Raw genomic sequence first — 12,484 nt, 5'->3', positions numbered from 1 at the left:
AGCTATAGCATTATCATTACCCTTGACTCTACCTCTACCCAGCTATTGTATTCTGATGAGAGCAATACTTCTTCCTTCCAGAATATGCTAATCATCAAAAGATAATAGGACAATTGTATTTTTCTTAAAAGATAATAGGGTGATGATTTTCTTTCTTTTGCAATTTTTTTGATCATCAGAATATCCTGGAAGTAAGATGTATTACTCTCATCAGAACACAATAGCTGTTTTTTATTTATTATTTGCCAAAAAAGTAGGGAGTTAGAGAATGAGTGAATAATTTCTATTTTAGGAATCACAGTTAGCAAACACTACTTTTAAAGAACTTATTTCCAAAATAATTCTGAATGGTGGCATTGTACTCATATAGTGTCAAACGACTTAAACAAACAGCATTATATAGCCTAAAAGAAAGTTAAAAAAAAATCCAAGCTAAAAAGAACAATTCGGAAACTTGTTGTCCCTTTTTAATGATAATGCACTGTAATGAAATGCTAACATTAAAAACAGTAATGATCAATGCAGTAGTTATTCAGCCAAAAAAAATGTAAAAAATATTTTTGGAAGGCAATCAAGCTCCAGCAGAGATGCTTGATAGAGAGCTCCACTCTCCCGCCAGAGGGAACCTCTATATATCACAGCCTCCACTGCCCCTAACCAGCTACAGACACCCGCACCAGGCCGAGGATCACCACCAATATGCCGAGGCATCGGAAGGAGCCAACACAGTCGTGCAAGCTGTACAGATTCTTCTCCACCTTACCATCTAGGCCACAACAAAATGGCGGCAGTGCCTGCTCCATTTGGCCTTCCACAGTGCCCACCACCACCCGGAGCAGGGCGATCCATCAACCCTTGGACACAGTTGGGCATCTTGGGCATCCAGGCCAAGCCTCAAAGGGACTCCCCAGGCCGGCAACAAGCTGAATAGAGTATGAAGATGAGTGGGGCCCAGTCTGCCACAGCAGCTTTCCAACCTCCCCCCAATGACCCCATTGCCTCCTTCCCCACTCTGGGACAACCTATATCAGTGCTTGAAAGACATGCTACTTTCCCAATGGGCCTCATTTCATGCTGATATTCAGGGGTGACACCGTGCCAAGCAGATGTCCGAGCCATGGGAGAAAGGATAAACCATATTAAAAAAAACAATGGGTGAATACTCCTCATCCTTAAAGTGGAGTTATGGCCGAAATTTCACTTTTTAAATAAAAATATCCCTATAATACACAAGCTTAATGTATTTTAGTAAAGTTAGGCCCAGATTCTCAAAGGGCTTACGACGACGCAACGCAATGTACGCCATCGTAAGTCCTAATCTGGGCCGTCGTATCTATGCGACTGATTCTTAGAATCAGTTACGCATAGATATCCATTAGATCCGACAGGCGTAAGGCTCTTACGCTGTCGGATCTTAAATGCAATTTTTTTTTTTGCCGCTAGGTGTCGCCTCCGTCGTTTTCCCCGTCGAGTATGCAAATTAGCAAAATACGCGAATTCCCGAACGTACGCGCGGTCGACGCAGTGAAGTTACGACGTTTACGTTAGATTTGCTCCGCGTAAAGTTTCCCCTGCTATATGAGGGGCAACCAATGTTAAGTATGACCGTCGTTCCCGCGTCAAAATTTTAAAACTTACGTCGTTTGCGTAAGTCATCCGTGAATGGGGCTGGACGCCATTTACGTTCACGTCGAAACCAATTACGTCTGTGCGACGTCATTTGGAGCAATGCACCCTGGGATATTTTACGGACAGCGCGTGCGCAGTACGTCCGGCGCGGGAACGCGCCTAATTTAAATGCTCCACGCCCCCTACCCGGCTAATTTGAATTAGGCGGGCTTGCGCCTGGTGAATTACGCTACGCCGCCGTAACTTTACAGGCAAGTTCTTTGTGAATAAAGCACCTGCCTGTAAAACTTGCGGCAGCGTAACGTAAATCAGATACGTTACGCCCGCACAGTTTTACGCCCATTCACGGACGACTTACGCAAACAACGTAAATTTTTAAATTTTGTCGCGGGAACGACGGCCATACTTAACATTGGTTGCCCCTCATATAGCAGGGGCAACTTTACGTGGCACAAATCTAATGTAAACGTCGTAACTTCACTGCGTCGACCGCATGTACGTTTGGGAATTCGCGTATATTGCTAATTTGCATACTCGACAGGGAAAACGACAGGGGAGACACCTAGCGGCAAAAAAAAATTGCATTTAAGATCCGACAGCATAAGAGCCTTACGCCTGTCAGATCTAATGGATATCTATGCGTAACTGATTCTAAGAATCAGTCGCATAGATACGACGTCCCAGATTAGGCATTTACGACGGCGTACATTGCGTTGCGCCGTCGTAAGCCCTTTGAGAATCTGGGCCTATATATATATATATATATATATATATATATACAGAGCTTTTTTTTCTCAGAAAATAGGTGCAGGAACTCAACCACGACCCGTTCAGATTTCAGAAACAGTAGAAGGGTCTTAAAGGGGCATTAAATACCAGAATTGCATTACATACAGAGTTCAGGGGGTTACAAAGCTGTCACTTGTAAACACAGAAACCATACTTCTGTGTTTACAAGTGATTGTGGTGAGCATGCACCAAAGGGACTGAGCCAGAGGTGGTGGAACTGAGTTCCCCCAAGTTCCCCCTGAAAAAAGCCCTGTATATATATATATATATATATATATATATATATATATATATATATATATATATATATATATATATATATATATATAGTGTAAGGGATTAGCTCAGTAGCGGGGTGTGTGACCCCTTGGATGGGTTCACCACACACTGAATTTATACAGACAGGCAGTCGAAGACGGTTGAAAACAAAGATTTTTGGTTTATTCTTCCATCTTGCTGGAAACAAGTGCAAGCATCCAAACAGCATAAACAAAATCAAACATAAAATAAACCCTGGCCACTTTGGGCGTCTACCTTCCACACAGGAACCTATCTATGGAGTCTAGCACAGCCTACTGCTGGGTAGACAGTGCTGGTCATACAGCAGAAAAACAATAGTCTTTTGATTTTTATCACACAGAAAAATCCATTCTCTCCTCACCTCCTCAGAAGACTTTCAGTACTGCTGCTCTCCTTACTCACAAAGCCTCAGGAAGCAGCCAATTAGTGGTAATCCTCTGGACTACTTATAGAGGCCTTGATTGCCTCATTCTGAACAGCTGAAGTCTTCCAACGTCCTTAAACCTTTTTCTGGCTACATCTGCAGCCGACGCCTAATAAAAATTGGTGTATTGTCTAAACAAGGCAGAAATGTATGCCCCGTCTGTGACAACACCCACAGATTTACCTGACTTCCTGTCACAGTATATATATATATATATATATATATATATATATATATATATATGTATATATATATATATATATATTGTCTCATACTGTTGTGGACTCTTTGCTGGGTCGTTTAGTGTGTGGCTGTATTCCATTATTCTATTGTGTCTGTCTGCCTTGGGAGAAAAGCATTATGGGATGTGTGTATGTGTGTTTGCTGTGAGCTCTCCCTGCTGATTGGACAGTCTACCCCGCACTGAATGCAAAGGGAGGGGGGATTGTCCAGAGTGTTACCTTTGTGTACCTGTGTTTCAATAAACAGTTAATGTTCAGCAGCCAAAACAAGCACTGCCTAGTTATTGGTTGCAAGCGGTTGGAATATCTGATATCTATATTCAGACTGAACCAAGGAATTGGTATATGACAAAAGCACTCAAGTGGAGTGTGGGACATTCCTTTACATTGGTGGCAGGCAGTGGGATGCTTCCTGCAGTCTGGGACATCCAAACCTCCACCTGGATCCAAGATCCAGATAGCAGAAGAGGAGAGATACAGATACCAGCCCCATGGATTAGGAATTCGGAAGGAGGTTGCGAGAGATGCAGATACTTCACAGGGGACTGGTATCTGTGCAGGTCCTGCTGGGATGGTATGATTCTATCCGCTGTGAACTCTGGAAGGAATCGCGAGCCCATGAGCAGCACTACCAGGGTAAAATTCTCCCCTCCAACCAGGAAAGGTACTGGTCGCAGTATGGATTGCGAGTCCCGAGTGTTACCTCTGTGTACCTGTGTTTCAATAAACAGATCATGTTCAGCAGCCAAAAGGAGAACTGCCTTGTTCTTGGTTGCAAGCAGTTGGAACATCTGATATCTATATTCAGACTGGAAGCAAGTGGTATGTGATGAAAGTACTAAAGCAGAGTGTGGGATGTTTTGTTACACCTGTAAACACCTATGTGTGCATGGATACATAGGCGAACATGCAGGTGTGTTTACAGGCAGACACAAAAGACACGTCTGTAAATGTTTTAAGTCCTGTGTGCATGAGTCCTTAATTTGTTTTTATAATGGCATTCTGTAATCAAAACAAATTGAACAAAGTATTCTCATGGAATTTAATGCAGCAATAATGACTGTAATACCTCAAACCAGTATGTGTGGTTTATTGATACATTTCAGCTAGGATGTAAATTTGTTCTGTGAATAATGCAGTAAGCAGGAGTTTTTGCAGTACTATTTAAAGACAAAAATATCAAGTCACTCATCTAGAATAACTTGATTCAAAGTCACCTCTAAAGGTATGTTTTTAAATTGAAATAGTGGTTATCATATAATTTAACAGAGGTCTGGACTAAAATAAAAACTGTACCTGCTTTCTTGCTTTTCAGTTTTCAACTAGAAACCTAAACTGGTTGCAACAGGATTGTTAAGATAAGAATATTGCAGATATATGAGCCAATTATTATGACTGCTGTAATACAATATGAGCGATATGTCATTTTACATAAATCAAGTTAGCCTATATTGTTGCCTGGTGACTACTTGGTGAATTTTGGATCTTACAAAATATTTAGGGTGTATTTACAGTATAAAACATACTTTACAGAACTATTCATCCAGTGAAACTGCTGGTACATTTGTTTTGTTTAAATAGGGCAAAATCAAATGTTTCCTTCTATTTTTACTACAGGTCAAATGTTATTTATTCATAAAAATTGTATACATATTTTACATGATCCTCTATCTAATGGTCATAATGTGGCAATTTAACCACTTTATTTTTATGAATGAAAAACATTCACCCTGTAGAGGAAATAGGAGGGGAACATTCATCCTTCCATCTATATCTCCACGCTTTATAGTGCTGAGAAAACATTTGAAAAACACCCCCTAGCATTGCTAGCTGCGGCCATCTTGCGTAAGGGCATAAGATTCATGTAGCATTTACTTCCTGGAATCCATATGCCCATAGTTTAGGCATGCAGACAGAAGGGTGTGCTTAGCTCAGAAAACCCCTCCTCACCTCCTGAAGACTCCTGGGATGTATGACATCTGGTTTGATTGGTGTTGTCGGTTAGCGCTGCGATTCGCTGCTATTGGCTCTGTCTCTTGTATGGACACAGGTTAGGTTGGCTCCTATCTATAGTTTTCTCACAATGGTTGTTTTCCACACATTAGATCCATGTTTGTTCAGTTTAACCCTGTTTTGAAACATTCATTTGTGTGTATTCTCTGAACTAATTATGTGTATGTATCTCTTATCAGATTGTACAAAATATATTGATTGACTCATACCCCTGAGGAAGGCAACGATTTGCCGAAACATGTCGGGACTCTGTAACAACCAATATCAATTCTAGTCGATCTTAAATGTTTTTATACTATTTTTGTACTAGTAATAAAATGTTTCTATTTCTGATTTGATCATTTTTATGACTTGTTTAAATGGCACCGTTATAATCCCTCTTAGACTTTTACAACCCTATATTACAATTTATAGGGATGAGGTGCCGGATCCAAAAGAGGACACACCAATCACTCTCACTTACTCTATGTATGACATAGTATGACTAGGCCTGGAAACCAGGAAGTAACTGAAGAAATGTAAAAAAAAAAAGTTTAAAACAAGTAAATATGATATATTTTCTTATCCTTTTACTAATGCTAGCAGCATAAGGATTAAAAATAGTCAATGTTGATTTGTTGACTGAGTGAAGTTTCGCTTTAATGTAGGTTTTTTCCCATATATAGCCACTTTTATCCTCAAGAGAAGCTTCAAATTATATTAATAATATCATAAACCATAACAAAAAATATTTATCATACTTACCAGATATGGCACCTCTCAAAGCCTCCTGCACATCATCCCACTGGCTCTCTCTCCATTCCAGGTGCTGGTCCTTCAAGTAGCATGTCCCATGTCATCATCTATAATAATGCAAAGCCCCGGGGCACACTCTATGTATATAAACCACATCTCAAAGTGAAAGTATACGCTTCACCTACAGACCCCATCGGCTGGCCCTCCGATTTTTTTGCACCTGAAATGATCAACTTGATCCTAATCCACGTGAAATGCATCAATGGGCGGGGACTGTAGCCGAAGCTTGTACTTTCATTTTCAAATGTGGTTGATACACATAGAGTGCGCCCTGGAGCTTTGTATTTCTGTAGATGAAAAAATATTTATTTTTGATCTGGTGTATTATTTATAATTGATACTTATTGTACTTTACTTGAAAACACTGTTCAACCCTGTCAGGATAAAAATGTTGTTGATTACCCCAGAAAATTTGAAATTTTAAGGAGGGTTGCAAATTCTTGGATATTAATGTTTTCTATGTTTTCCACAAACGTAACATTCATATGTTTTAAAGTGAAATGAAAATAAAAATAAATAGCCCAATTAAAGAAAAAAGTCAAAAAGCAGTTTGCTACAACACTGATCCTCAACCCATTTATGTTCTACACAGAGGTCCTGAACTGGAGTTCTGCTTTAGACATATAAATTATATTTTTGTTGAATTCATTTTTGACTGTTTGGCTGATTAAACAGTTTCAGGTTTTCCATTGAAATAGGTTTATGAAGCTACTAGTTATACATCCTGGGTCATTTGCTATTTTATTTTATCAAGCTCATGATTTCTCCAACAGGGGTGGCTATATAGGCAACAAATGGAAAGATGCTCTTTGACTATAAACTGGACAAAGTGAAAAAACAAATGATCGAGCTGAAGAGGGAGTTTATAAATGAATAAAAATCCCTGTGTACGGCTATGTACAGCTCTCTACCTCCAGTCCATCACAGAATGTATTTTTCAGCTGCTTCCCACAAGACATTTTATAATTAAATGTTCTCCTGGCCATCTAATATTGCATGTATTTTCTCTATATGGTTGTCCTTTCTTGCTCTTACTGCACCCTTACTGTTTTCTACTTAACAAAATTAACCTTCATTAAACCTGAATTATAAAAAAAAAAAAATATTTGAAAGAACATAAATAAAAGATATATTATACCATTAAGTTGTATAGACTTTATTAAATTACTTGAGGAAATTGTTTCATATTTTGATAATTTCCTGTAGTATACATTTTCAGACTCATGTTACATTGCTTTATATCGCCAGATCCTTCTTTTGACCCATGGGTCAAGGTTTGTTTAACTTTATATGAAAATAAAGTATCTATTTGTTCATGAAAAGAAAATGTACAGGCAACATTTGTCTGTTGGAAGTTAACTATATGAGATGTCATTTTTAAATTAGTAATCAAAACTTTTTAATTTGTTCAGGCTGTATGTTTACAGCTTTAATGAGTATCTTAAATTGATTTTAAATTGCAGTGAGTTTGAACTTAGTAGCAAATTACTCTACTAATTTGTCAGAAAGGTAACATCAGATAGAGTGATGCTTATTAAAATCTTCATCTTTAAAAGCTTGGTAACAACACCATAAAATGATGAAAATTTAAATAATTGCTCAATTGATACATATTCGAATTTCTGGAATACTGTAATTCAAAGATATTGCAAGGAACCAATGGGGGAGATTAACTAAAACTGGAGTGCACAGAATCTGGTGCAGCTGTCTTGAGTAACCAATATGCCTCTATTTTCAGCTTGTTCAATTATACTTTGACAATAAGACCTAGAAGCTGGTTGGTTACTATACACAACTACACCAGATTCTGTGTGCTCCAGTTTTTGGGCAGTTGGTGGGTGATCTGTCCTTGAGGCTGATTCTCATGCTGCTATCTTTGCTTTTAACCACTTCAGCCCCAGAAGATTTACCCCTTAATGACCAGGCCATTTTTTGCGATACAGCGTTGCTGTATCAGATGCGTTGCTTTAACTGACAATTGTGCAGTGGTGCGACAGTGTACCCAAACAAAAATTGTCCTTTTTTCCCACAAATAAAGCTTTCTCTTGGTGGTATTTGATTGCCTCGGTGGTTTTTATTTTTTCACTATAAACAGACAATTTTGAAAAAAAAAAAAAATTCCTTTTTGTATTTAACCACTTCAGCCCCGGACAATATTGCTGGTCAATGACCGCTATAAACAAAAATAAGGGTCACCTTATTTATTTACATTCACTTCGCAAAGTGTAAATACATTCACTTTGCTAGGTGAACAGCCTCTATTTCATTGGTAAACTAACCCCTGTGTCTTTATAGTTCTCTGGGATCCTTGCACTGACTTCCTGACTGTTTGCTGAAATAAACTATAAATATTCCACTAAAGAAAAAGTGATATGTGATCTGCAGCAAATACCAGATAATGGGTCAGACTCTAGACAAGCAAGTGCATAAGTCAAACATTTGGACATTCAGCATAAAAGATGAAAATCCAGGTTGTGCATGTGGCAACATCGTAGTTGCATGATGACCGTATGCACAAACAAATTATCTACCATTCCAACCTTTGCTCAGTTTAGAAAGATATTTTTATTATCAACAGATTCAGTAAAATAAAAGCCTTATACCACTATTAAATTTAGAAAGGAAATTCAGCCACACAAATTTAATATGTATTCCTTCATTTCATAAATGAAATACCATTAAATCTAACAAGACCTAATCTGGCTTGTTCAAAAGAAAAAGCACAGTAACCCACATAAACAGAATCAGCATTGCTCTTATATTAGCCTGATATAAAGTGATTGAATGTGTGTGTCACTGGATGGATGAGAACCAACAGCTTACAGACCTCCTCTGTACTCCATTAATACTCCACCCAATATGTTCTGTTGCTCTGATGTCATCAGCACCAATGACATTACCTGTTACCCAATAGTTTGAGAGAGATCATTGGTCACTTTTTTGGGCTTGAAGCTTAATTCCTTGTTTATAAGAGGTGCGTACATTTTTGATTTATATTATCTGAAGCTTTGACATTATCCACCATTCAGCCAGAGGTGATTGAGTGCTGCTGAAATTTTTACTTTGAAGTGCAATTAAAAATATTTAAATAGAAACTCAATTGTCCTTGTATTTGGCATTTAAACAGGGACAGCAAAAGGCAGCATTGTATCAGGCATATCAGCTTTTTGTTGCAATATACATTACTAAGAATCAAAAAAATATAGCTTGCTGATTAGATGAGTGAGTACAGATATGACCTTTCATTGACATTACAACCTTGTCCAAGCTGTATTGCATTTACAGCACTGTAGAAAAGTAAACAATTATAAACTTACATAGTGTCTAATGGGGGGGGGGGGGGGATTTGGATTTGGCTGAAAAAAGTTACACAGCTTTTAGTAGGAAGGACAGTTCACACATTTCTATTTCAACTAGATTTTTAGCTGTTTGCCTATACTAACTGTTTATGTAAAGTGCAATTTGATTATTTTGCTATGGATTACAGCACTCTACAATTCAGTTTTGCTCTTTTCATTGCTTTGCTGCAAAGGCCCACATAAGATTGATTTTCAAAGCAGCAAAAATGCACTCCCGTAAATATAATTTTATGGCATCTATTTATGGGTCTATTTTTGCAACAGATTCTTGATACAAGAAAATATATTGACTAGAAATGACTGTGCAGGCTTTTGCTTGTTGTAGATTAGGCTATAAAATTTTAAAATCTTTCAAAACCGACACAAATAAGCTTAAGTTAAATACTGTACATAATGCTAAAAGTTCAGATTGCATAGAAAGGCATATTATATTCTTTAGGCAAATAATATGTCTGTATACTTCATTGACACTACATAACATAATTAGCATACATTACTTCTAATTGTTTATATGTATTATTTAGAGTAGTACAATTTTTAAAATACTTTATCTTTTCTCTAAGTGATTTTTTAAAATGTATTTCACCTACTCCTTGAAAAACAAATTTGTTTGTCATTTGTCAGCAGACTGAAGTAACATAACACCTCATTAGGGACAATTCTAGGTCACACAAGAGCACTGGGGAAAACTCCCATGATACTGTTGCAGTTTGTATTATTTTACAGTTATTGTAGGTTTAACAAACAGTTCTACCATAAAATATCAGTGCAGGCAAACTCAATCCTTTGTTGCCAGGAAAAATAAAATATATTGTTTTACACATCAATGACAATGCCAGTTTACAGATGAATGGATCATAATGTGTATTTCTTTTAGTGTTCTTTTTCCGTTTTCATTATTTTTGTATTTATAGAAGCACTTCACTCTGGTTTAAAAAAAAAAAAAGTCAGCAGCTATAAATGTTGTAGCTACTGACTTTTAAAAACAGATACTTACCAACCCAGTGGGTTCAATGCTCACTACCCCTCAAGCAATTATTTTCAGGTCAGTGGATCTCCAGCACCAACATCTTGGATTTGGGAGCTGGCTATGACTTTCTCATGATCAACATTTGGTTCTCCACTGCACATGCATGAGATTGCACAGGAAGACTGTTTATGAAGCCTCCTAAGATTGTGTGATGTCATCCTAATAGGTTGTGGGTGGCGTAGTGCAGCCCAATGAGAAATCACCCTCACTTAAGATAGGGTTAAGGAAGTGGGAAAGAACATGAAAAGAGGCAGGTCACAAATGCTAAGACGGGAGAGACTGTGCGTCATGGGCAGTGGAGACAGACAGCTGCAGTTAGGGTCTGGAGAGGACAGACTGTGAGCAGTAGTCCACCAAAGAGGGCAGCTAAAACCAGAACTGCCTTTGCTACATCATAGGGGCCCACCGTCCCTGTGCTAATGTCTTGCTAAAAGCAGTGTCAGGTCTAACCATGCGCTAGCTGCAACTAAAGAATTGTGCTGGAGGGAGAAGGAGAGATAGTCTGCAGCAAGTGTTGTGCAGGAGGAGAGTATCTACATTGTCCCAAACCATGCAAGAATCTTTTTCCTGGGAAACCTAAGAATTCCTTAACCTTACTTTCAAGTTCTAATCCCTCAATAAAATACAAAAACAAAGCCGATGGACTTGTTCATTGTCTTGGAGTGACTGGAAGTGAATGCTGGGTTGGGCAGGGTGACAGGTGGGCCACAATCACTCAGCAGCCCCTACGGGGGTAACATTACACATATAAAGATTACAATTAAACAAAGTAGTGTCATAAAAACAAGCACAGTATACACATATTACTGAAAGGGTGCACAAAAGGGGGCCAACAAAAGGAAAAGGCCTTAGACGTGAGCCAGGAGAAACCACAGTAATATGTGAGCATAAAGAAGTGCACTTCCATGTAATTCTTTTTGTTGGCCCCTTTTTTGCTCCCTGGCCCCTAGCGCCCAGGCTTGATCCTCTTTAAGCTTCCGGATGGAGCTTACTCCATTGGAGTCACTCCCATTCTGCTGTGATCTTTGATACATCTACCCTGCTGATAGTGCCCTTTGTACAATGATTTTTATATAAAAACATATTATGGCCGTCTCCTGATGAAGTGGATGCCACTCCACGAAATGTGTAGAGACTACAGTCCAAATTTTCACCAATTCATTTTTTTCTCCTATTTTGTATATACTGTATGTTACTTTCAGTAATATGTGTTTACCGCACTTTTTTTGACACACGTAAGGGTTAATTTACTAAACAGTGCGTCCTCAGTAGAGGTGCATGGCGAGGCGCAACACACATTTCCATGTTTACGACATGGTGCACTGGTAACAGAGCTCGAATCCATTATTTACTATTGCGTTCTTGGCGCATGGGAGAATGCAATCTGTGTGCCTCTATGGACATGGCACACAGCATCTCCAATTCAATATTAACATAAGATGGAGGTGTCAATATTAGGAGGTGATGTAAGGAGTTTAGTAACAACTGCCCAAGTAACAAACATGCCCAAAATAGAATGAGAAAGTTACTTTTTCAGAGATAGCCTGCTGTGCCTGCAAGTACGTTTAGAACTACGTGAGATCCATGTAAGTATTGCGCATATGCAAGTGGCTCTTGCGCTCATTCACATAAATTTTTTCATTGTGTGCCCAAAATCTTAGTAAATGTTAGGTAACGTACATGCAATTGCATGCGTTGAATGTACGCACCTCTATTCTTGACTATTTTTTTTTAAGCTGGTTCACCTTTATGGTTTTTTTTTTAAGGAGATTTGCACACAGGTCACGTGAGCATGTTACATTGACAACATGTGACATGTACCTTGTTAAAATGATGTAAAACGACTCTTGCTCCTCTAGCTCTTTTTTTAAAGCCTAAAAGGGCATGGGCTCCCACCTCGAAT

The sequence above is a fragment of the Rana temporaria genome, chromosome 4 (genome assembly GCF_905171775.1).
Source record: "Rana temporaria chromosome 4, aRanTem1.1, whole genome shotgun sequence".
Taxonomy (NCBI): domain Eukaryota; kingdom Metazoa; phylum Chordata; class Amphibia; order Anura; family Ranidae; genus Rana; species Rana temporaria.
This window is presented reverse-complemented; position numbering follows the sequence as displayed.